Source organism: Adiantum capillus-veneris, chromosome 1 (genome assembly GCF_014529385.1).
Source record: "Adiantum capillus-veneris isolate H3 chromosome 1, ASM1452938v2, whole genome shotgun sequence".
Taxonomy (NCBI): domain Eukaryota; kingdom Viridiplantae; phylum Streptophyta; class Polypodiopsida; order Polypodiales; family Pteridaceae; genus Adiantum; species Adiantum capillus-veneris.
In genome coordinates this window covers 78,175,660-78,198,453 of record NC_140931.1, presented here as the reverse complement: position 1 = coordinate 78,198,453, position 22,794 = coordinate 78,175,660, and the positions used below count along the sequence as shown (strand labels likewise).

Sequence of the window (22,794 nt, the reverse complement as noted above, 5' to 3'; positions counted from 1 at the left end):
AGATTTAGACATTTTCTGATGTAGGAAAATTGAATAATTTTCATTGTTTTCCATACATTGTATCATATCATGAGCTTCAGTTCGGGAGGCACTAAGCTAGGTGCAATTGGGGTAGAGGATCACCGGCCCGCCCACCAGGGCCGGTTATCCCCTACCTTGGGCGGGCAGGTGATCCCCTTATGGAGTGCCTCCCTCACACAAGCTAAGTATGTTCACACACCAATAGCTATTATAACATGGTAATAGATGCGTAAAACCGTAAGACAAAAGCTCTCTTGCAACAATTAGTTGAGAGAGGATAATCACCTAATCTCCGCACGAAGGAACAAGAAAGGAGCTTAACTAAGCTCCTATCTTTACACATGACGCTGGGGGCTGCTTCCAATATACATACTTCCATTTATTGTAATGGCTCCCAATGTGTAAGATCTAATGGAAATATATTAGTAAGAAACAAAAACAATTAAGCACTGTGTCTCGATTTGATCGTTTTTTTTCCCCTAGAGTATCCCATTCATGCCACAATGTTAAATTTCGAGTGCTAGTGCTTGCGTGGCACTAGCACTTGCCCTCGATCTTCTTTATTTTGGATTTTTCAAAGGCAAGCTCTAGTGCCATACATTTCGAGTGCTAATGCTTGCAAGTTGCGTGGCACTAGCACTTGCCCTCGATCTTTTTTATTTTGGATTTTTCAAAGGCAAGCTCTAGTGCCATATAAGCACTAGCGCTCGAAATTTATCATCACCCCCATTCTTGTACAAAAGCACAATGACTACGTACAACTTTCAAATGTTCTATGCTGACCAAGAAAATTGGAGATCGAGTTTCTATGATATGTACAATTGCTAAACTTGGAATACCCTCTTCTTCTTCTTCTTCTTCTTCTTCTTCTCTCTCTCTCTCTCTCTCTCTCTCTCTCTCTACCACAATGCACTACTCTCTTTAGATGATGAAAATAGCAACCACAACTCTAATTTCTTTTGGGGTGGTGGAAAAATCTATTCGAACTAGAGATTTGATTGTCCTCTCATAACTCAGTCAAGACAATAAGGGACGTTATCCAAACCTTATCCACGATAAAAGGGTATTTCTCACTATAAGAGGAGTTGTCTATAACCGCTAACATTGCCGCGAAAAAACAAAGAAAAAAGGATAGAGAAAAATTTGCGGAGCAGCAGTAACCGCGGCTATGAACGCGGTTGTGGTTTCTCAGCAATAAGTGCGGTAATAGTCGCAGCAATATATCCGATGCTATTACCGCGACCTTTGCCGCTGTTATTACCGCGATACGCCAATTCAAAAATAAAGGTGTTCATTTGGACCATCCAAATTTGGGTGACCCAAATGAGCACCTTTATTTTTTACCTGCATAAAACAATAAAACATCAATTGTTTTTTGGAAGAGTATAAAAAATACCAAAGAACTGAAATTGAATTTACTTTACCTTGACAATTAAAAATGTAGAAGATCAACTATTTAAAAAAGTTACAATAAAAAGTAAATAGTTGTATATACATTGTGCCACATTGGGACTTTACGAAAGTTTTGACCAAACATTTTTTTATCTAATCCTCGTCGTCATCCAGAGGCACGTATGTTGGATCACTTTGACTCTATATAAACCCAAACCAAATTAAACAATTATCCACAGCTCAAAACAATTGATACAAAATTATTTTTTAAACTTACCACTTGTAGTGGTAGAACCACCGCGTAAAATTGCTCGCGAGAGATGTAGTTGTTTTCGAACAACCATCGCCAAGTATCAAATTTGTATGTTGCTCCCGATACTTGACCATCTCTCTGGTTGGTCGAGAGAGAGTGACATTTTCCTAAGTTAGCAATAACAATACCAAATCATCAACTACAATCTTTATAATCACCGATCAATGTTATAATTCAAATAATCTTATATATTTATCCTTCCAAGCTCCCTTGCCTCCTGAGCTTGGGAGTTTGTCTTGCGTGTGCCTCGCGTTGTTGTCTGTATGATGAGCCTATCTCACAGCTTGATCGCTCTTCTCTTGAATTGCCCACTCCCACTCCGCGTCTGCCATGTTGCCACCGCGGTAACTCCTGTCTGGATCTCTGACCTGGTTGGCTGCTACGCGCCACACACTCGACTGCTTGTTTTTTAGAAATGTTTTTTTTAGCCCTCCAACCATTGTTGTGAAAAACGTTGATCGGGACGTTTGGAAATCTAGCTAACACAGCGTCCTCAATGTACTGTGCATGATCGGACAGTTGGTCTCTAAACTTTATAAAACAATTCTTATACGTTGAATGTATAAAAATTTGTAGATGGCGTCAAAATATCCTACCCTGTGTTCTGCCGAAATCCACCTATCCGCCATATTTAACCCTATAGTAGCGCCCATGCGTGTCTAGTACGGGTGCGTCAGTATCCTCGTCCTCTACGTCAGGGGCGGCACGCTCTGAAAGTGGGGACTCCGTTCTCTCGCCACTAACAAAACATCCGAAACCATAAGATCCGCCGCCGCTTCGTTTGGAAATTTCGGAGGTCATTTGGAGAGCGTTCTAAGAAAAATAGAATTTTGAATTTCTCTCTAGAAAATAGGTGTGGTAAAAGCAAATGTAAAGTTGGAATAACCATTCGAAAAGTGTACTTACAAGTAGATTTATGCCACAGTGTCATAACGGCCGTGATGATTGAAAAATAAATCGTTTTCAGTTGCATTTAGTGAACGTCCTAGAATTGGAGGGAGTTTCCTGTCCATGGAATGTATGAGTAAAGGAAATAGGACGTATCCTTCCAAACCTGCTCTCTCCTTACTCTCTCACTATTTGTGCGCTGACCTTAAAGAAATCCTCCCTTTCTTGCCTTGTTGCACACATGGCTTCTTCTTCCACCCCGACAAATGTCCTCGTTAAAAGACCCTTCTATCATCTACACATTGACGTGGATCCCTAATATACATCACTATGTAAGCGAGGCAAAACTAATATCAAAGTGACACCGATCATGACAGAGAGACTCAAAGCAGAGGGAGCAAAACACTTAGATATTTGGAAAAAAGGCTCACTCTATCCATTTAATCCCATGAAAAATGCTTTTCCAGCATTTTCAAATCCCACTCACTTATTGAGCTTTGCAGGTAATGGAGAGAATGGATTGCTTGGCTATTGTAAAGCTCTAAAGAACAAATCAGAAAAATTATAGAGACATGGTAAAGCACCAAGCAAATGAGATTCAAAAGACTTTCAAACTTGCATCATGAGGACCAAAAGACTGTAATGTAGCGCACACAAGAAGCACGGGTCTTGCGAGCAAAGGTACGGTCATTACAAAACAAAGAGACAATGTTAGGCACTCGTGTGCAAAAGAAGAAACTACGGAATCTTGAAACGTTGAAGGTATGCTATGGCGGCCTTAAGAAAAGAATCCAAGCATTGAAGTGAGCATTGTAAACTATCTAATTAATTTAAATTAATCTAAGTGTTTGTTTATGTTAGTTATGTTTTCTTTGTAGAGATTCCATCTATCCAAACAAAGAAAACATAGACCCAAAGGCCAATGTTAAAGCCATTGATAACTAGTGGTCTTGCAAAGAATATCATGCATGACAAAAAGTCTAAGGTTTTGCAACGAGATGTCGTTGGCAGATTCATTTCAAAGAATGCAGTGCCTGCCAAGCATATACAGGGTACATTGGACTCCCTTGGAGTTAGTAAAAGAGGTTACTCAACTATTCAACGGTCTATCTCTTCCATGTTTGTGAAGAAGGGAATAAAGTCTAAGCTTTTACCAACAGCTGCAAGTGTTTGGAAGGAAAGACTACAACTCAATAATGAACAGACAGACTTCATTGGATGTCCATTTCATATTCAAGATATTTATAGCTCACAGGGAACTACTGTCACTTATGATGAGTACAACAATATCTTCATGGGCCTCACTTTGCTGCAAACTAGAATGGTAGAGTTCTACAATATCACATTCGAAGAGACAAGTGACGTTCTACATTTTGTTTTGAAGCTAGATGAGTGTGAGATTCTTAAAGAGAAGGAGCTAGAGTGAGTTACAATCACATTAATGAATAGGGCCCTTTCCAAATGTTCCATTGATGACCCTTCATACTTAAGTGTTCAATCAAAAACAAACATATGGTGGCTTGGTGCATTTCAGGTAATCCAGTTATTTCCAATTTTGCAGCTCTAGCAAGCCCTCTATTGTACCTAAATTTTAGATTTAATTTTTGTATCTCATAAGGTTGATCTTGCAGGTAAAGAAAGAAGACCATGACATTTTATTTTGGGTGTTCCATCAAACCCCCTATTCCAGATATCATTGATAGGCAAATGAATTGAGGAGAGGTATTGGCTGTAGATGGGAGAGGAGACTTTCAAGCTCAATGGCATCTTGCAGGTGACCTCAAAACACTGAAGTGTATGTATAATTGTGGAATGGGTGCCATGGCAAAGTCTCCATGCTTGTATTGCATGGAACCTACAAAAGTGATGGACCCAAAGTGGTGGCGAAAGGCTCCTACTCGTCACAATCAAGACTCTAATTTCGGACCAGTTCTAAATATACCACTTGTTAATGTCCATATTTGTACAATGCATGCTCTCTGCCAAATTGTAGAGAAGTTGGTATATCTGTACATTGGGTTTGCTTGGAAAATCAAAAAGTCATCTGAACGACAAATCGCTTTAGAGGCTTTGAAGCTAGTTTTGTTAGATATTGGTCTACATGGGGGCAATGTGAAAATACAGCGGGACGAAAAAAGGTCAACCAATGAAAAAGATGTACCCTGCAAACCATCCATAGGTGGAGTAAAGGCACGCCATTTTCTATCTAAACCTCAAGGTATGAAAGATGTGAAGCTAACAAAGCGAGGGAGAGTATATCACTCTACCTACATTAGCAAAGTTGAGTATATGCACTAGAAAAAACTTCATTTAGCAGTGAAAGACCAAGAGCCAACAACTCGCAATGCAAAGGGTGATGTGTGGCGTTCCATATATTGACATATTATTTCAAATGTGTGAGAATGATGATTGGTCGCAGGATCAAGTTTAAACAGAACCTTCAGCTATTGAAAAAATCCTTCAAGACAGCATGGACTGATACTCAAATCACTCATTACACGGTAAATTCAAAGCGCCTCATATAGTCTTAGTACTAAGTGTGTGTTTAAATTTCTAAATAAATTTATTCTTTTGCAACACATTATTTTTAATCATTTGCCATACTTCATCCAAAAGTATGGGAATCCTGGTATATGGAACACCCAAGGCCTAGAGAAGTCTCATTACATGGTTAGAAATGCCTACTTCAGACACACACAACATGGAGGCTCTCGAAATAAGGCAAACAGTCTAAAGGAGTTATTTCAGTGGTTTTATCGTAGAAGAATTAATTCATCGCATGCAACAAAATCAAGTATTGGCCTCTTCAGCAACCGTACAGGCAATCAGACATTTGCAAATTCAGAAAAGAAAGCGAGTAGACATATTCAACAACTCAAGTGCTCTTGAAAGTCAAATCAGGTGGAGAGAGACAATGCAATATGCCAATCATCGGTGGAACAAGAGAGTTAGAGTTTAGACAATCGATGTATCCCAAATACCTGTAGAATTAAATTCAATATGTACCACAACTATTTCAACATTTTGATGATTTGCAAATATCATTTGGAACCTTGCCCTTGTATCTGATCATTAAATGTTTGCCATACTCTAAGAGTTCAGTAGGGTTTTCTTTCCCTAAAGATAATGCCATTGTTGTGTATGTGTAGTAATATGCTGCACTGCCCCCAGTATATCCTGGCGAGTAACCAAAACATTCTCTCCCAAAAACCTTGTCGATGAGGATTACTTTGTCAGCATTTTGTGGCAACGTTGGACCACCTAAGAAGAGAGATAATGTCTTGAAAGCATAGTTGCAGTATTCCCCTCTTGTGACATTCCGTTGTGGAAGATTAGGATGCATGCCTCGCATAAACTAGGAAGATATTGTCCTAGAGCTGCATCTCTACCACGAAACTGTCTTCTTTGATGATGAAGAAAGTCGTCCTTTTCAGCAATCCATGACTGTAAACAAAAGAAGTGTTTGTGTTTGTGAGAGAGAGAGAGACAGACAGAGATGGGAGGGGGGGGGACAGGAATTTATACCATGAAACTCTCATCTTGCAAAAAAAGCTCATCCTTCCATAGGTTGGCTGATCCGATTGACTCCTGCGTTGGTCGCTTAACCAATCCTCCATATCCTGTTTACTAGTTGATGGCCTAAGATTATTTCGAATAGCTTGAAATGTGGCTTCAGCAGGAAGGCTTTCTTTATACTTTTATGCCTTTTCAAAGCAGAGTTTAAGGCAGTCTAGTGGGTTACTGGAGATCTCCATTGCCTCGTCATCACTATTGTCATCTGAAACAAATCCATTCCTCCTCCTGATACTTGGAGATAGTGGCCAATGTAAATTCCTCCCGCAAACAAAAAATACTTTGTATATCATGGAGGAAAATGTACGACCTATTTCCAAATTTAAACTCTGGCACTCTTGGTAGCATTAAGGTGGCTTGCCGCTCATTGAAACCTGACACATCTAGAGGTAGCTTGATATCTAAGGTTTTCGCTGAGAAAAGATTGCTTCGTTTCACCTCTTTTGCTTCTTCTTCAAGATTAATGGACTCCTCTATCTCTGTCACTTCAATATATTCCTCATTCTTTTCCTCTTTTTCATCTGCTGGTAAATCTTCTTCCTCCATAACCTCCTTAGGATCTTTCATAATACTTGTAAATAATCCACTTAAAAATATTAGAAATCCAAAGGACTCTTGAATCAGCTTGCACTCCCGATCATGTAAACTGCACCAATTGGGCATGTACATAAGAGGCAGCTGATTATACTTCTTGTAAGACTATCTTTTAGGATCACAGTCTTTTAAATGAACTACCACCATCTCACCAACATTAACCGTGCCCTCTTGAGTGTGAAGATCAAACTTCTCTCGTTCCAGCTTCAAGTGTTCACTCTGTTCAGCTATAAACACATCAAGATTAAATGGAGCATTAAAAATGCAGGAGACCAAATCAAACTTATCACCAGTCCCAGAAGAAACTCCAAAATCTAAAAACCTTTCATCAATCACTGTAGGGTCTTCGTAAATAACTGTCTCTTTTTTCTTTTGGATTGTTGCAATACATTGGGCACTCTGCAAAGTAGTTGTTGAAAAACCCACTTCTCTCTTAAGTGAGTTGGGTACAGTAAATTTTGGAGTAGAAGGGGACTCCATTTCTACAGATGGGTCAGTATCAGGCTCCTCCAAACTACTGGAAGGCTCTGCAGCAGTTATATCAATGGGTTCTGTAAAGTCTACATTCCTCTTCATTGATGTTTTTAACAGCTCTGCCAGTCTTCTTGGAAGGTTTCCTTGGCCAACAATGCGCTCGGGATCTATTTTCTGCCTCTTCCTCCTATGTGATCTTAAACCTGCCATTTATTTTATACTCACAGATACAAGTTTCAATGAGTATATATAAAAAGAAGAGCACCAAATGATCATATAAGTTTTGAACCAACTATAATTAGGTATCTCACAATTGTTACCAACTAATCATATAGTCAATAAAATAAGATGATTACTATGGATTAAATGCAAAACTGGGTTATATATGTGAGGAGTAAAAGCCATACAAGTGGATCAAGGTGCGAAGAATACATAAACAAATATCATACAGCTATAGGCACGCCGTGATCCACTTAGTGGGCTTTCAGATAATAGAATAGCTACCAGTACATCAAAGCAATTGTACTTTCAGAAAAAACGTTTGTACAAAATGAAAAGAGGATCACGGCGCGTGGAGTATGTAAATTAATGTTAAACACACTGTTGGCATGCCGTGATCCACTTTGCAGGCTTTCATGCATTAAAATACCTACAATATTATTATACAAAAAATCCCTTTGTAAATATTAGAAGAGGATAACAACACGCGAAGTATGTAACTGAATCTTCATAACGAAACTGGCGCACCGTGATCCAATTATGGAATTTGAAAGGTGAAATAATCTTTTACATTTTGAAGCACACTCACAAAACACAACTAAACTAAGGACATAGTAAAACTGAAGAAATTGGCTTTACCTTTGCTAGGACTAGACATTGTTGTTGGAGTAGAGGTTTTGGACTCGGAATATACGTTTGAGTCTTCAAGCTTCTGATTTTTGCACCTTGAAGGAGGCAGAGGCCTTCTTAGGTGTCTCTTTCCCACTTCCTCACTTTCTCTCTCTGTCTCTCAAGGCTTTATCTCTGTCTCTTTCGAGGTCTGTAATTAGCTTGACCACACCAGTTAATCTCTCTCTCTCTCTCTCTCTCTCTCTCTCTCTCTCTCTCTCTCTCTCTCTCTCTCTCTCTCTCTCTCTCTCGTAATTCTCTCTTTATCCTCTCCCCTTTTCATGCAATAAGAGATATTACCGTTGGCGTTTTTAACGATGCGAGCCGCATATATTGAATGCGTGTTACAAGGACATGCATTCAATGGGCGGTACGACCAAAAAAGTGATTTTTAACAACCCAAAAATACGTTGTCGTGTTGTGACACGTACATAGTGGGAACGCTAGATCTTGTAATTTTTTAGATACATAGTTATATTTCCTATAGTTTACATATGCATATTTAAGTATAATAATAAGCCTTCTATCTCATCCTATTATTTTTCTCAAGGGTAACATATCCTTACTTTACCATCAGAAAATACTATGGGAAAAGCATCAATAGCTCCGCCTCTTTAACTTGGGGCAAAAAGCATTGATTCTTTATTTCTACTATTTCATTATCATCTCACACCCTAGCTAGATCCTATATCTAGGGTAAACTCTAATATATATATATTCTATGTATTTTTTATACTTTTCTTATATTTCTTTTTAAATAGCTACTAGGAGAGAATCAAATCCTAGTGGGACACTAGGTGGCATGATTTCAAAGATACACTTATTTTAATGCATTATTGCAAGCATGATTACAAAACTTTGTCAAGGAGCAATGTCATGCTTTCATATGGCATGAGGTGTCCTTTGGAATTAAATGAAAGTCTAAGCTAAGGAGACCACATGAAGACTTTTGCTGCCATAAATGGACCCTATTTTGATGAATTTTTTACACAAGGTTCCAATCCGAATTGGAAAACGATATTAAAATGAAAATCGTAGCTAATGAGATGAAGTTTTTGCCCATATTTTTACTTTTTTATTTGGAGCCACGGCTGAGGAGATATGATCAAAATATTGGACCCCAGTCTGCCCACATCATGCAAGGACAGCTCATTTCCAACTTTTCCAATTCATGTTCACACTGGCTCCTCTCTTCTTGTGTAAACCCTTGGGGGTTCCCTTCACCTATAAAAGGGGACCTCTTCTTCCTTGGAAGGAACTCAAGCATTCAAGCCATTGATGAGAGGAATTCTTGAGGGAGTGAGTAGTAATGCCTAATTGTACTTAGCCATTAACATAAGCCCAAGCCTACACTTTCTCCTAGAGGAAGACTAGCCATTCTTGTACGCTATCTTTGGAAGATCAACTCTAATCAAAGAAGATATTGGACTTGGTGTATCAATCAAAGTGGAATTCTCCACTCTTCTTCTCTCTCCATCAATAATGGTGCCGAAGGATTTGTGAAGTAAGAACATTGATGTTTTCTTGATTTCTTGTTGTTTTCTTTTCAATCTCTAATCCAACATATATATATATATATGTATCTAATCTCCTTAACCAAACCTATCTCTCTCATTCTTAGTAATTCATCCTCTCTACAAATTCTAGGTTCTCTTTGCTACAGGTACATCTCTCCCCGCAGTATCCTTATTGCCTACGGGCAAGAATAGGGCTTGGGAGGGAAACTTCTCATCTCATTGCTTCTCTTATATCTACATTTCTCACATACTATCCTAGATGAATAACCCACATGATGATCATTTCTATCGCTTTCACTCTGTACAATCTATTAGAATTAACGTATGGATTAGCCGTAAAATACACTTTCAACAACGTATAGTGTTTCTCTTTGGCCCAGAAAGGCTCAATGAAATACTTCTATCACCGGATCCCATCATACTACCTCTCATAGACTATAATTTTTCTTTTGATGTAAGCGTAGTTATCTTGCTATGAACCAAGAGGATTTGTACACACAATTAATCCCAATCACTAGACAAAATATCTATATTATGGTAAGCACAAAACTACAATTCCAAAGAACAATTCGTAGCCTATTTGGTCAGCCAAGATTCAATGCCATTAACTCATCCATTAACCCTTTCATATTACCCATGATACGATATGACCATAGCCTTGATGTTTTCATCTTCGTATTGTTTTGAAATTCTCTTTTGCGTTCTTTCTTTGTGTGTGTGTGAGTGCAAGAGAGAAAGAGTGAGTCTTCTTTGATTGCACTTCTTTCCAAACCCTAGTCTTCATGGCATCTATGGTTTAACTCCTTCATATAGTTTTTGTTGAGTTCTCTCACAAACTCTCACAGCCATAAGCCCGGTGCTTTCCTGGCAAGACCACAAATTTCTCGACATATTTTTGGTGAACCCGACGCGAATCTGCTAGGGTGAGAGTTTGTGGGTAACCATGGGTGATCATGTTGGGCAACAAGGTATGCATTTTGACCCAGCAACAATGCAAATGTTTCAAGCATTTGCAATGTTCATGCAACAACAACATGCTACTGAAAGAAGGGAGATTTCAACAACGAAGGCCATACAAGCGGTCGTCAACAGAATGGATCAGTTCAATGGCAAAGATGTAACCAAGTACTTACGCGAGTATGTGAAGGAGATAGAGCTGCATCGCGTGTCAGAAGGTGAGATGATTCAAAGCTTTGAGCTAGTTGTTGCTCCAGAAATTAGGGAGCATGTTAGGGCAATTAAAGATGGGCATGGGAGAAATTGGGAAGAACTCAAAGTAGCTTTAAAGGAGGAATATTTCATGGAGGACTCTGAGAGAGTGACCAAAAGGACATTCTTAGAATGGGTAGTCAAGCCAAAGCAAGGACTATCAATAACAGAACTACTTAAGGAATTTGAGCGGCGCTATGCACAACTCACAAGGACAGAAAGGGCCACACTAGATGCAGAGAAGACAGATCTTTTCTTACAAGCTGCAGGTAAAGAGTTTCAAGAAAATTTGGAGCTTCTTCTTGAAGATAATGATGCTGAGCAATGACTAAAGACCGCCGACTGGAATGAGGTTGAAGGTGCTGTCTCACTGCTTGCCGAACGACAAAGAAGAAGGGACAAGATGGTAGTAAACACTACAAGTCCTTCCACCTCAACTTCTGACAAAATGGTAACGCCTACTTTTATCGCTTCTAAGTTTGATGAGTCCATGCTAGATGAGCTTGTGAAGGGAATGCGTGACTTAAAGGTGAAGTTTGCAAAGCTTGAAGAAAAAGGCCAACCATCAGGGCCACTTCCTAGGCAAAGACAACAGCCCAAAGAAGGGTTTGTTAATAGATGTATTTGGTGTGATAGTACAGACCATGTAAGAAGGGATTGTGATGATTTTAGTGATGCTTTGTCAAAAGATGTTGTCTTTTTTAAGGATGGTAAAATCCACTTAAGAGAGACAGGTCTACCCTTGAGAACTAACTTTGGGAAGGGGGGAATGCAAACCTTAGTTGAAGATATGGCAACCAAGCATGCCACCTCTTCAGTTGAGGCAGCTACTTATGGAGTAAAAATTGAACATTTTTGTGATGAAGAGGTGAGTGACCATCATGGTCAAATTTGGCCAAATGTCATGCAATTAGCTAAAAAGGGAAAGCTTACAAAAGAGATTCTACATGAAGCAGGTGATTGCATACGTCTAGAAACAGGATGGAATGATCTAGTGGACTCATTGTCAGTGCATGCCTACATTACAAAATGCCAACAAAATGAGGCAATTGTAGAAGAGAAGCGCAGACGTGAGAATGCTGATGAAGGACCATCAAAAAGAGCTTCTAGAAGTGGGGGAAGAAGCGACTCAATGCCTTCTCAAACACCCTCAACACAAGGAGCATCTCCACCTGAAGTACTCATGGAGGAGTCTAAAACAGGAAAGAAGAAAGAGCCAACGAAAGGTAAGACAAAAGGCCCAACTTATAAACTAAAATCTGATATTGAGGTTGCTACAGATTTAAAGAAAGTCTTGGAGGAAAGGATCTTGAATAGCAAGATTGAATTTACTCTGAGAGAAGTTCTTGGCATTGCAAAGCGTGAATTCCATGAGGAGATCATTGACATCATCAAGAGAAAGAGGCAAACCCTTGCTGAAGTTACTCGTCCACAGGTTGAAGGGGAAACCTCAAAGACACAAGGGATGCAACTGCAAAATAAGGAGAATGATGGAGCTGTGGTAGGATGCTACCAATCTAGTGGAAGAGTGAAGCAAGTGCATTTCTCAAATGATGATGAAGAAGTTGAAGATATTCCTAGGAGTTTCACGAAGTCATTGGGCAAGGGCTACTACAGAAACTTTGGTCAAGGTAGGTGATCTTGAAGAGCCATTTGCCTCCTTGATTGACCATGGTTCAGAAATAAACATAATGTCAAAGAGTCTCTACAACAAGTGCAAATGGCCAATGGACACAGATCATGGTTGGATGGTAAAAGTGGCAAACAATTCATCCGGTGAATTGTATGCAGCATGTCCAAGTGTGAAGGTGACAATAGGTGATGTAAATATTGACCAAAACTTCTTTGTTCAGGATACATCTTCATATCATCTCATCCTTGGACAACCCTACATTGTGGGAGTTGGAATGGAAACAAAGGTAATGGACGATGGTTCAGCATATGCTAAAATACGTAGCAAAGATGGTAAACGAGCTGTCCAATTTCTCACAGTTTGTGTAAACCATGAAAGAAATCGTGACAACCTCAGAGAACATCCTCTACCAAAGGTAAGCAAAGAGTTTCATGATCATAGAGAAATGATGGGTTTTGGCCAAGTACCATTGTAAAGCGGGATTGCAGTGGTACAGAAAGAAAAAGGGTCTCGCTTGATCCAAAAATAGGTGAAACTTTCTCGATGAACTCCTTGGTAACAAGGAATGGATCAGTATGTTTTACAAAACTTGAAGATTTGAAGAGATATGAGAGGCAATATGTGCATAATGTACAAATAGGCATGAAAAAGAGTGGGTTGCTAAAGCCTACTGAAAATGTTTTGGGTTTGTGTGAACAAGTTTCTTTTGTAGATACTATGGGTGAGCTTGATGCTATAATGAGGTCTAGTTTGCATCTTGAAAATGAAGTTGTGGAAATTTGCTCTATGGAAATGTATCAAGTAATAGAAGCCTTTAAAGAAAGCCAAACAGTTGGCCCAGAAGTCCATGTTGAAACTAAATACAAGAGTGTAGCAAAGAAGGTGAAACCAATAGCTTCACCCTTACCACCCAACAACAGGGAAAAGATTGAACAGGCTTCTTTACAACCAAGTTTGCGGAATCCTAAAAAGATCGGGCATACCTTCACAAAGGAGTCTTTTCAAGAGTTGCAGATTGGTTGTGAGGAGTTTCTAACACAGGAGGAGACAAAGTGCTTCAAAGAAATGCTTTCAAAGCATGGTAAGGCTTTTGCATTTGAGCCACATGAGATAGGATGTGTTGATCCTTTTATTGTAGCTCCTATGGTAATTTTCACAATACCTCATGTGCCTTGGAATCTACGGCCTATTCCGGTTCCAAAGGCTCATTTGCCAAAGTTAGTAGAGCTACTGAATGAGAAAATCAAAATGGGAATCTTGGAGCCTTCTTGTGCTCCATACTGAAACAGGTGGTTCACAGTCCCAAAGAAGAATGGTTCTCTACGCTTCATCCAAGATATGCAACCAGTGAACAAGGTGACAATTAGAAATGTAGGTACAGGTCCAATTGTGGATGAATTTGCAGAGGCGTTTGCAGGGAGGGCAATCTACTCAATGGGGGATCTCTACTCAGGGTATGATCAATTTCAGCTTGCAATCAAAAGCAAAGACTTGACAACCATGAGGACACCTTTGGGTTTGGTAAGGATGTGTACCTTGCCACAGGGAGCAACCAACTCGGTTGCACATATGATGAATGGGATGAATAAGGTCTTACGTGACTTTATTCCTCAAATCACAATGCCTTTCATTGATGATTTGCCTATCAAAGGATGTGAAGAAAGTGACAAAGATGAAGCTTTGGATCTCAAGGGATGTCGCAGGTTTGTGGTAAATCACATAAATGATTGTGATAAAATTTTGTCTAGGTTGGAAGAAGTAAATCTTACATTGTCAGGGAAAAAGTCTATGTTTGGTGTCAAAGAAGTACTCATTGTGGGGCACATGTGCGGGCCATATGGTAGGAAACCTTGTCCATCAAAGGTAGATGCCATCCAAAGAATGAAAGAAACATGCACTAGCATCACTGAGGTTAGAAGGTTTCTGGGAGCATGTGTCTTCTATGTTATTTGCATTCCACATTATGCACATGTAGCTGATCCTCTTTATCAGCTGCTTAGAAAGAATCAAAAGTTTAAATGGACAGAAGCACATGTAAAATCCATGAAAAAGCTAAAGGAGTTACTCCAGTCAGCAATGACTTTGAGAAAGGTAGACTATGAGTGTCAAAGGCCAGTGATTGTGACAGTAGATACCAGTCCTACAAGGATTGGATGGGCAATAGGGCAAGATGACAAAGAAGGACACAGGTATGTGGTAAGATTTGGAGCAAAGGTACTAAGTGCTCGCCAAAGAAACTATCCACAGATAAAGAGAGAGTTATGGGGTATGGTTACAGCCTTGAAAAGTGGGAAAGAGTACCTAATTGGTGCATGTGTGGTTGTAGAAACAGATTGTCTACCACTTCTTGGGATGATTACAAGTTGCTCAACACCAGACATTGCTATGTTGCGGTGGATTGCCTACATTAAGTCCTTAAATCTCGAGTTTAAGCACATTTCAGGTAAAGACAATACAGTGGCAGATATGCTATCAAGGGCAAGGTATGAAGATGAGTCACAAATGATTGATGAGGGAGATGATGTAGACACAAAATTCTATTCTATCTCTCATGTCAAAGGTAACAATGTCTGCATGACTAATTCACTTGAATTGTTCTTGAAAGATCTTTATGAAGGTGATTGGCTTTCTATTGGAAGGTACTTGAGTACTCTAACAAAACAGGATGATTGGTCTGAACAAGAATTCAAGAGGATACGCAGGAAAGCATATGGGTACTTTTTAAGGGATGGTTACTTGTGGAAGCATCCTAAACAAAAGGGTGCTACACCACAACGGGTTATATATAAAAAAGAGACTCAAGTAAAGCTCATACAAGAGTTTCATGAGAGTCTATGGGCTGGACACAGGGGTGTGTGGGCAACCTTCTCCAAGTTGAAAGAAAAATACTGGTAGAAGGGTATGTATAAAGATGTATCTCAGTTTGTAGAGTCATGTGTAACTTGTCAAATGTATTCAAATGTTCGACATCGTGATGGATTGCACCCTACATATCCACTAGCCATGCACTATAAATGGGTTGTGGATCTAGTCACGATGCCTTTAGGACTCTGGCAGATGAGATACTTGGTTCTTGCACGAGAGGACCTAACTAACCATGTTGAAGGAAGAGCATTAAGAGCTAAGACCACAGAAGCTGTGTGCAAATTCCTTCTTGATGAGGTGATTTGCCGTTATGGTTGTGTGGGAAAAATCACTGCCGATGGAGGTGAACTGGATGCCGAAGAAGCAAGGGAGTTATTTTCTAGATTAGGGATCAAGCTTTCTCTTACTACAGCTTACAACCCTGAAGGAAATGGAAAGAGTGAAAGAGGGCATCCTCCTATCATCAAAGCTTTGGCCAAGGCTTGCGAAGGAAGAGTTGGTGAGTGGCCAAAATTGTTACCATATGCTTTATGGGCTGATCGTACAACACATAGCTCAGTAACTGGCTACATGCCTGCGGAGCTAATGCATGGTCAAAATCCAGTGATGCCGATTGAGGATACAATTCCCACATGGAATGCACTACCTTGGCAAGAGGGGCTTAATAGGTAAGATCTCCTTGCACTGCGTATAAGGCAGCTAGAGAGAAGACCTGGAGACATTGAAGCTGCAAAAGAACGACTCAAAAATGCAAGGTTGAAAAACAAGGACTATTTTGATAAGCGACATCGACTCAGGAGCAAAGCAATTGACAAAGGTGACTGGGTTTTAGTGTATGATAGTAGCCTTGATAACCAGCACATAGTCATGCGTAAGTTCTCAAAAAGATGGTTTGGACCGTATATTGTAAAGCATGTGCATGAAAATGCTACTTACAGCTTGTCTGAACTAGATGGTACAGAAGTAAAGATTTCCAGTGAAGAAGAAGACAAGGAAGATGTACAAGAGGTCTAATCTTACAAAGAGACAATGTGGCACATACCGGAGGATGTGCAGGTTTAGAGGGGGTGGATGTCGTACTGTGACACGTACATAGTGGGAACGCATGCTACAAGATCTATCTTGTAATTTTTTAGATACATAATTATATTTCCTATAGTTTACATATGCATATTTAAGTATAATAATAAGCCTTCTATCTCATCCTATTATTTTTCTCAAGGGTAACATATCCTTACTTTACCATCAGAAAATACTATGGGAAAAGCATCAATAGCTCCGCCTCTTTAACTTGGGGCAAAAAGCATTGATTCTTTATTTCTACTATTTCATTATCATCTCACACGCTAGCTAGATCCTATATCTAGGGTAAACTCTAATATATATATATTCTATGTATTTTTTATACTTTTCTTATATTCTTTTTGAATAGCTACTAGGAGAGAATCAAATCCTAGTGGGACACTAGGTGGCATGATTTCAAAGATACACTTATTTTAATGCATTATTGCAAGCATGATTACAAAACTTTTTCAAGGAGCAATGTCATGCTTTCATATGGCATGAGGTGTCCTTTGGAATTAAATGAAAGTTTAGGCTAAAGAGACCACATGAAGACTTTTGCTGCCATAAATGGACCCTATTTTGATGAATTTTTTACACAAGGTTCCAATCCGAATTGGAAAACGATTTTAAAATGAAAATCGTAGCTAATGAGATGAAGTTTTTGCCCATATTTTTACTTTTTTATTTGGAGCCACAGTTGAGGAGATATGATCAAAATACTGGACCCCAGTCTGCCCACATCATGCAAGGACAACTCATTTCCAACTTTTCCAATTCATGTTCACACTGGCTCCTCTCTTCTTGTGTAAACCCTTGGGGGTTCCCTTCACCTATAAAAGGGGACCTCTTCTTCCTTGGAAGGAACTCAAGCATTCAAGCCATTGATGAGAGGAATTCTTGAGGGAGTGAGTAGTAATGCCTAATTGTACTTAGCCATTAACATAAGCCCAAGCCTACACTTTCTCCTAGAGGAAGACTAGCCATTCTTGTACGCTATCTGTGGAAGATCAACTCTAATCAAAGAAGATATTGGACTTGGTGTATCAATCAAAGTGGAATCAGAAAGGCTCAATGAAATACTTCTATCATCGGATCCCATCATACTACCTCTCATAGACTATAATTTTTCTTTTGATGTAAGCGTAGTTATCTTGCTATGAACCAAGAGGATTTGTACACACAATTAATCCCAATCACTAGACCAAATATCTATATTATGGTAAGCACAAAACTACAATTCCAAAGAACAATTCGTAACCTATTTGGTCAGCCAAGATTGAATGCCATTAACTCATCCATTAACCCTTTCATATTACCCATGATACGATATGACCATAGCTTTGATGTTTTCATCTTCGTATTGTTTTGACATTCTCTTTTGCGTTCTTTCTTTGTGTGTGTGTGAGTGCAAGAGAGAAAGAGTGAGTCTTCTTTGATTGCACTTCTTTCCAAACCCTAGTCTTCATGGCATCTATGGTTTAACTCCTTCATATAGTTTTTGTTGAGTTCTCTCACAAACTCTCACAGCCATAAGCCCGGTGCTTTCCTGGCAAGACCGCAAATTTCTCGACAACGTATACATTTATAGTAACAAATGCACACTTGATTTCATGATGAGAGAGAGAGAGAGAGATACAAAGAGAGAGAGAGAGAGAGGGAGAGAGAGAAAAAAGCCTGCATAGACGACCTCTACGAGAAGGAGAGGGAGATAGCTAACAAAAAAAACGACCTCTGCGAGAGATAGAGAGATACAAACATACACCCACAGCCGAGACATCCTCTGCAACCAAGACGCAAGGCTCCTACATGCGTTTTCTTCCATTTGAATTCCACATAGAGAGGTATTTCCATAGTGATTTTTATAGATGAAGAGTCAAAAAGAGATAAAGAGAGAGAGAGAGAGAGAGAGAGAGAGAGAGAGTGTGAGAGAGCTAGAGTTGCTGATAGTCTGTTAGGTTTGGAAGCTAAAGACAGAGAGGGATAGATGAAGAGAGTGTGAGAGATAGTATTTTTGAACCTTTGCTTGGTTTGAAAGAAGAAGAGACAGAGACAGAGAAATACAAAGAGAGAGATGTCATAAAATGGATCATGGTGTGCGGTAGATTGTCCTCTTTGCTTGCTTTTGTGTTCGTGCGCCATGATCCATACAAAGAGAGAGAGAGAGAGAGAAAGTATCCTAGAAAACTGTTGAGGCTTGTTGCTTACAAGGCATGATATAGATTACAAACTTTTCTCGATCCTCTTGTGGATCACGACCCGCGGCGGACAGTAACTAGCCTAGCTTAAAGATGAACCCGTGCACCGTGATCCACAAAAAACGGGGAGAGGGAGAGAGAGAGAGAGAGAGAGAGAGAGAGAGAGAGAGAGAGAGAGAGAGAGAGAGAGAGAGAGAGAGAGAGAGAGATAAGAAGCTAGGGAGATAGGGAGAGAGGGGGAGAAAGAGAGAGAGAGAGAGAGAGAGAGAGAGAGATAAGGAGAGAGAGAGAGAGACTTAATTTAATAATCATTAAAATTGGGGCTTGTTGCCTAAAAGGCTTGAAGTAAGTTTCTAATTTTCCTCCTTCCCCTTGTGGATCACGACGCGCAGTAGGCTATTAGCCCATGTCAAATTTGTGCCCGCTCGCTGTGATCCCAGAGAGAGAGAGAGAGAGAGAGAGAGAGAGAGAGAGAGAGAGAGAGAGAGAGAGAGAGAGAGAGAGAGAGAGAGAGAGAGAGAGAGTGATCCTCTGCATTTTTCTCTTTCAGTGTAATGGCAAGAACCAAGGGAATAGGAAGGAAGGTAGGGAAAGGACCAGGGCTTGCAAAGAAAGCATGTGGAAGGTCTGCTAGTAAAAAGAAAACTTCAAGTAAACCAATGAAAATATTGAAGGGCCCAAGAATGAAGAATATTCAAAGAAACATGGATTTATTTAGGGAGATCAGGAAAGCTCAGAAATGTATTGAGCTTTGTGTCCCTAAACTTCCTTTTCAAAGAGAAGTGAGACAAATCTGTGAGGAAGCATGTGCTAGTACAATGAGGTGGAAGGCAGTTGCCCTGCTGTGTCTTCAAGAAGCAACAGAATATTTTCTTTTGGAGTATTTTAATGATATTACCATTGTTGTTGCTCATGCTCACCGTGTGACAATAATGGACAAGGACAGTGAGACTCTTAAGAGAGTGCGTTGGAGATACAATAAGCTCATTATCCCTAATTAGTTTATTGATCTCAATATACTGCTAATACCACCATGCCGCCGAGTTCAAGGGGTTAAGATTCATGAGGTTACTCATGAGGTGAACACAAGAGCCAGAGCTGAGCAAGAAGAGAGACGTCACTCTGAAGCAGAGAAGTTAAAGAGTATACAGTCTGCTCCTACTGACGAAGAGGCCTAGAGGAGAAATTATGGGCAAGTTACCACATAGCTAAATGAAAGAAACAAGGATGTTTTACACTCCATGATAGAGGGATTGTTAGCAAGCATTCCCCTTGCTAATGGCAGTAGGCATTAGCATTGGACTCTGTTGATATTGGGATATTGAAAGATCCAAATGCACAAATTACTGACTTTATTGTTTATGTATGTCTAAAGTAAGTGCTCATCTCTACCTTTAAGATCTTTCTTTGTTGGTATTTGCTCTCTAATTAAATCCTTGTTTGTGATTGTAGCTTAATAAAGAGCCAGCTCCCTCAAGAAACCCAATATGAAATTTATATTTTAGATCCACAAATGTCTGCGGCCACTCCAAATAAAGAACACCCCTCATTGCACATTGGAGAGATGGTTTGTCCACTATCCAATGCTCCAGGTGACAACACTAGTGTTACCATACGAATTAGCAAATCATTGGAGCCCTGTATGCATAGGATTGGACAAACAAGTGGTATGGACTATCAACTCCATACAAGCAACATATTCACAGATAAGAGTGTAAGTGTTGATAAAACCTTTAGTGTTTATTTGGGGTATGGTTGATAACCTGAATATTGTTAATAATAAATAACCACCATTGTTTACAGATGTATAAAAAGATTACTTCATGTCTATGGAAAATTATGTGGAAATCATGAACTGTACAAGTCCACCTTTAAAGTTGTCAAAGTGCCTAATCAGACAGATCCAAATTTCTGTGGTTGGAGATGTCTTTTCCATGCAGAGTATATACTCTAGAGTTTTTTTGCTCTTTGTCCATTTATGTCAAAGGTATTTCCTTGTTATGGTATGGACCAACATTAGTGCTATTATTAATTAAAGTATTGACCACAAGTTAACCTAATTTTGCAGAATGCTCTGGAAAATTATACATTGGAATATTTACAAAGGTGCCGCACTTCAATGATTCAACATCTACTATCTCTTTCAGCCCCAAGAATTTTAGATGCAGAAGACAATTTTGTCGATGACCATATTATAGCTTTAACAATGACCGGTGAAGAGGTAGTCAGGCCAGTTTCCAACACCCTAAACCAAATTCCTCAAACTGACCCCATATTAGAGGAAAAGACATCGGTAAGCTTTGCAGTTGAAGCAGCTAAATCCGAAGTTGGGGTTGAGCAATGTGAAGTAGACCAAGCCCCTGAAAATACATATGTAAAATGCTCCTCAGAGACGAAGAATGCAACAGAGGTTCTAGGCCAAGCAGAGGAGGATAAGGGAGTGCCAGGGGAGGAGGCCAATATTGCAAATCAAGGCCAGGAACAGACAACAGAACAGGTTAACCATTCGGCCACGGAAACACAAGAGTCATGTACTTCACAAGCACAAGAGGTGGATACCCTTGGCAACACAAGGAAACATCGACACTCAACATCAAAATGCCAACATTAGAAATGACCAGTATGGACTCTTGCTTCAAGTAGATATGTTTGTTCCAGTAATATCCATTGTACTTAAATGATAAATGCTTTTTTGTTTCTAACTACTTATATGTATGCACACAATGATTGTAGAGACTGATTATCTTGGATCTCAATGGATTGCTACTGCTATGACAGCCGTACAATGTACATACAGAGTTCTCCGATTTACGTAGTTTTCGCTTGGGAAATGTCAGAGTATTAATTCGACCAGGCACGAGGGAATTTTTGAATTTTTTGATTCCAAGGTTTATGATTGCTATCTGGTCTTCAATGCAAGCCCATAACCTGAATCCCCTTGTTTCCATAGTTTGTAATTTGGGTGAAATTCAGAGATCGGTTTTTTATTTTGTGTATAGTCAAAGAAATTTTAATACCATTGCGGGACATTTCCACCCAACTAAAGCTAATGTACCACTTTTCTACAAGCCCTTTGAGAAGAACAATGTACCTTATGATTCTTTCAACACTTTTTTACTTGATGACACACCACATAAGGGTTTACTTAATCCCTTCGGCACTACCATATCCCCACCGTCGTTTGAAGGGCCTTCACGAGTTCTACCTAGAGGACATTTTGGTCTCATACCTACAAGCAATGTACTTAAGTCCATTGAGCACATCGAAATTTGTACTTACAAATGTACTTAGTAATTCATTGATTATACCTTAAATTGATACTGTCTATCTGTCTATGTGTTTCAAATACTTAGAGAGAGAGAGAGAGAGAGCCTTGAGCAAACACTTGATATTAAGACTAAACTAGTCAAAAATGTTACATTTTGTTGAAGCCATTCAGGGATGATTACATCGGCACAATTTGAGTATGGCCAGAGAGATCTCCACAGAAAAATTGCTTCTCCCTTTGCTGCATTACTCTTCGTCCGTCCAGCAAGAAAGAAAAGTTTATGGAGTCAATGTTGGCAGTCTCCTCCACTATGTCATGTCAAAGTTGCAAAAGATTGCATTGCTTCCTTATTGTAATTACTGTCATAAGATTTAGGTCTTTGTCCACCACTTCCATGTCTATGACAGCATTGTTTGCCAAACTTGCTGCCTCTTTATCCATAGGCACATAGCAAGCTTCAACAATGTGAGAACGCTTGTACCAAAAGGAGATTATTAATGTCTGTGTCGCAAGCATATACTTGACAATGAAAGTGTCAAGAGAAATATCGCAACATATGCCATCTGTTTCTTTCACATAACATCCTCGATCAAGAAGCTTATCACACAAGAGGGAATCAAATGACTTGCAGAGCAGCATTGTTTTAGCAACATGTACTTTGCAGGTATGAAATAACTCAACCAAGAGACCAATAGGACAAAAATTTGCAAGTTTCACCAATTTAATGGGTACAGAGTTTCGGAGAGACCTCTGAACATCCCTATAGAGCCTGCTCCTCAATGCCTCACTCATTGTTGTGTTGGGAGCGGGCCAATCCATAGAGTTCCAGTTGGTTGGTAGTGGAACCTTCACCGACACTCCTCTCTGATTCCTTTGATTGAGTTGGTAGAAATGTTCAT

At 39.5% G+C, this 22,794-nt stretch overlaps 1 pseudogene; it reads left to right on the top strand.

Moving 5' to 3' along the window:
* The first annotated feature begins 19,181 nt into the window (after positions 1 to 19,181).
* On the top strand, positions 19,182 to 19,628 carry LOC147465018 (histone H3-like centromeric protein cnp1 pseudogene; annotated as a pseudogene).
* The last annotated feature ends 3,166 nt before the right edge of the window (positions 19,629 to 22,794 follow it).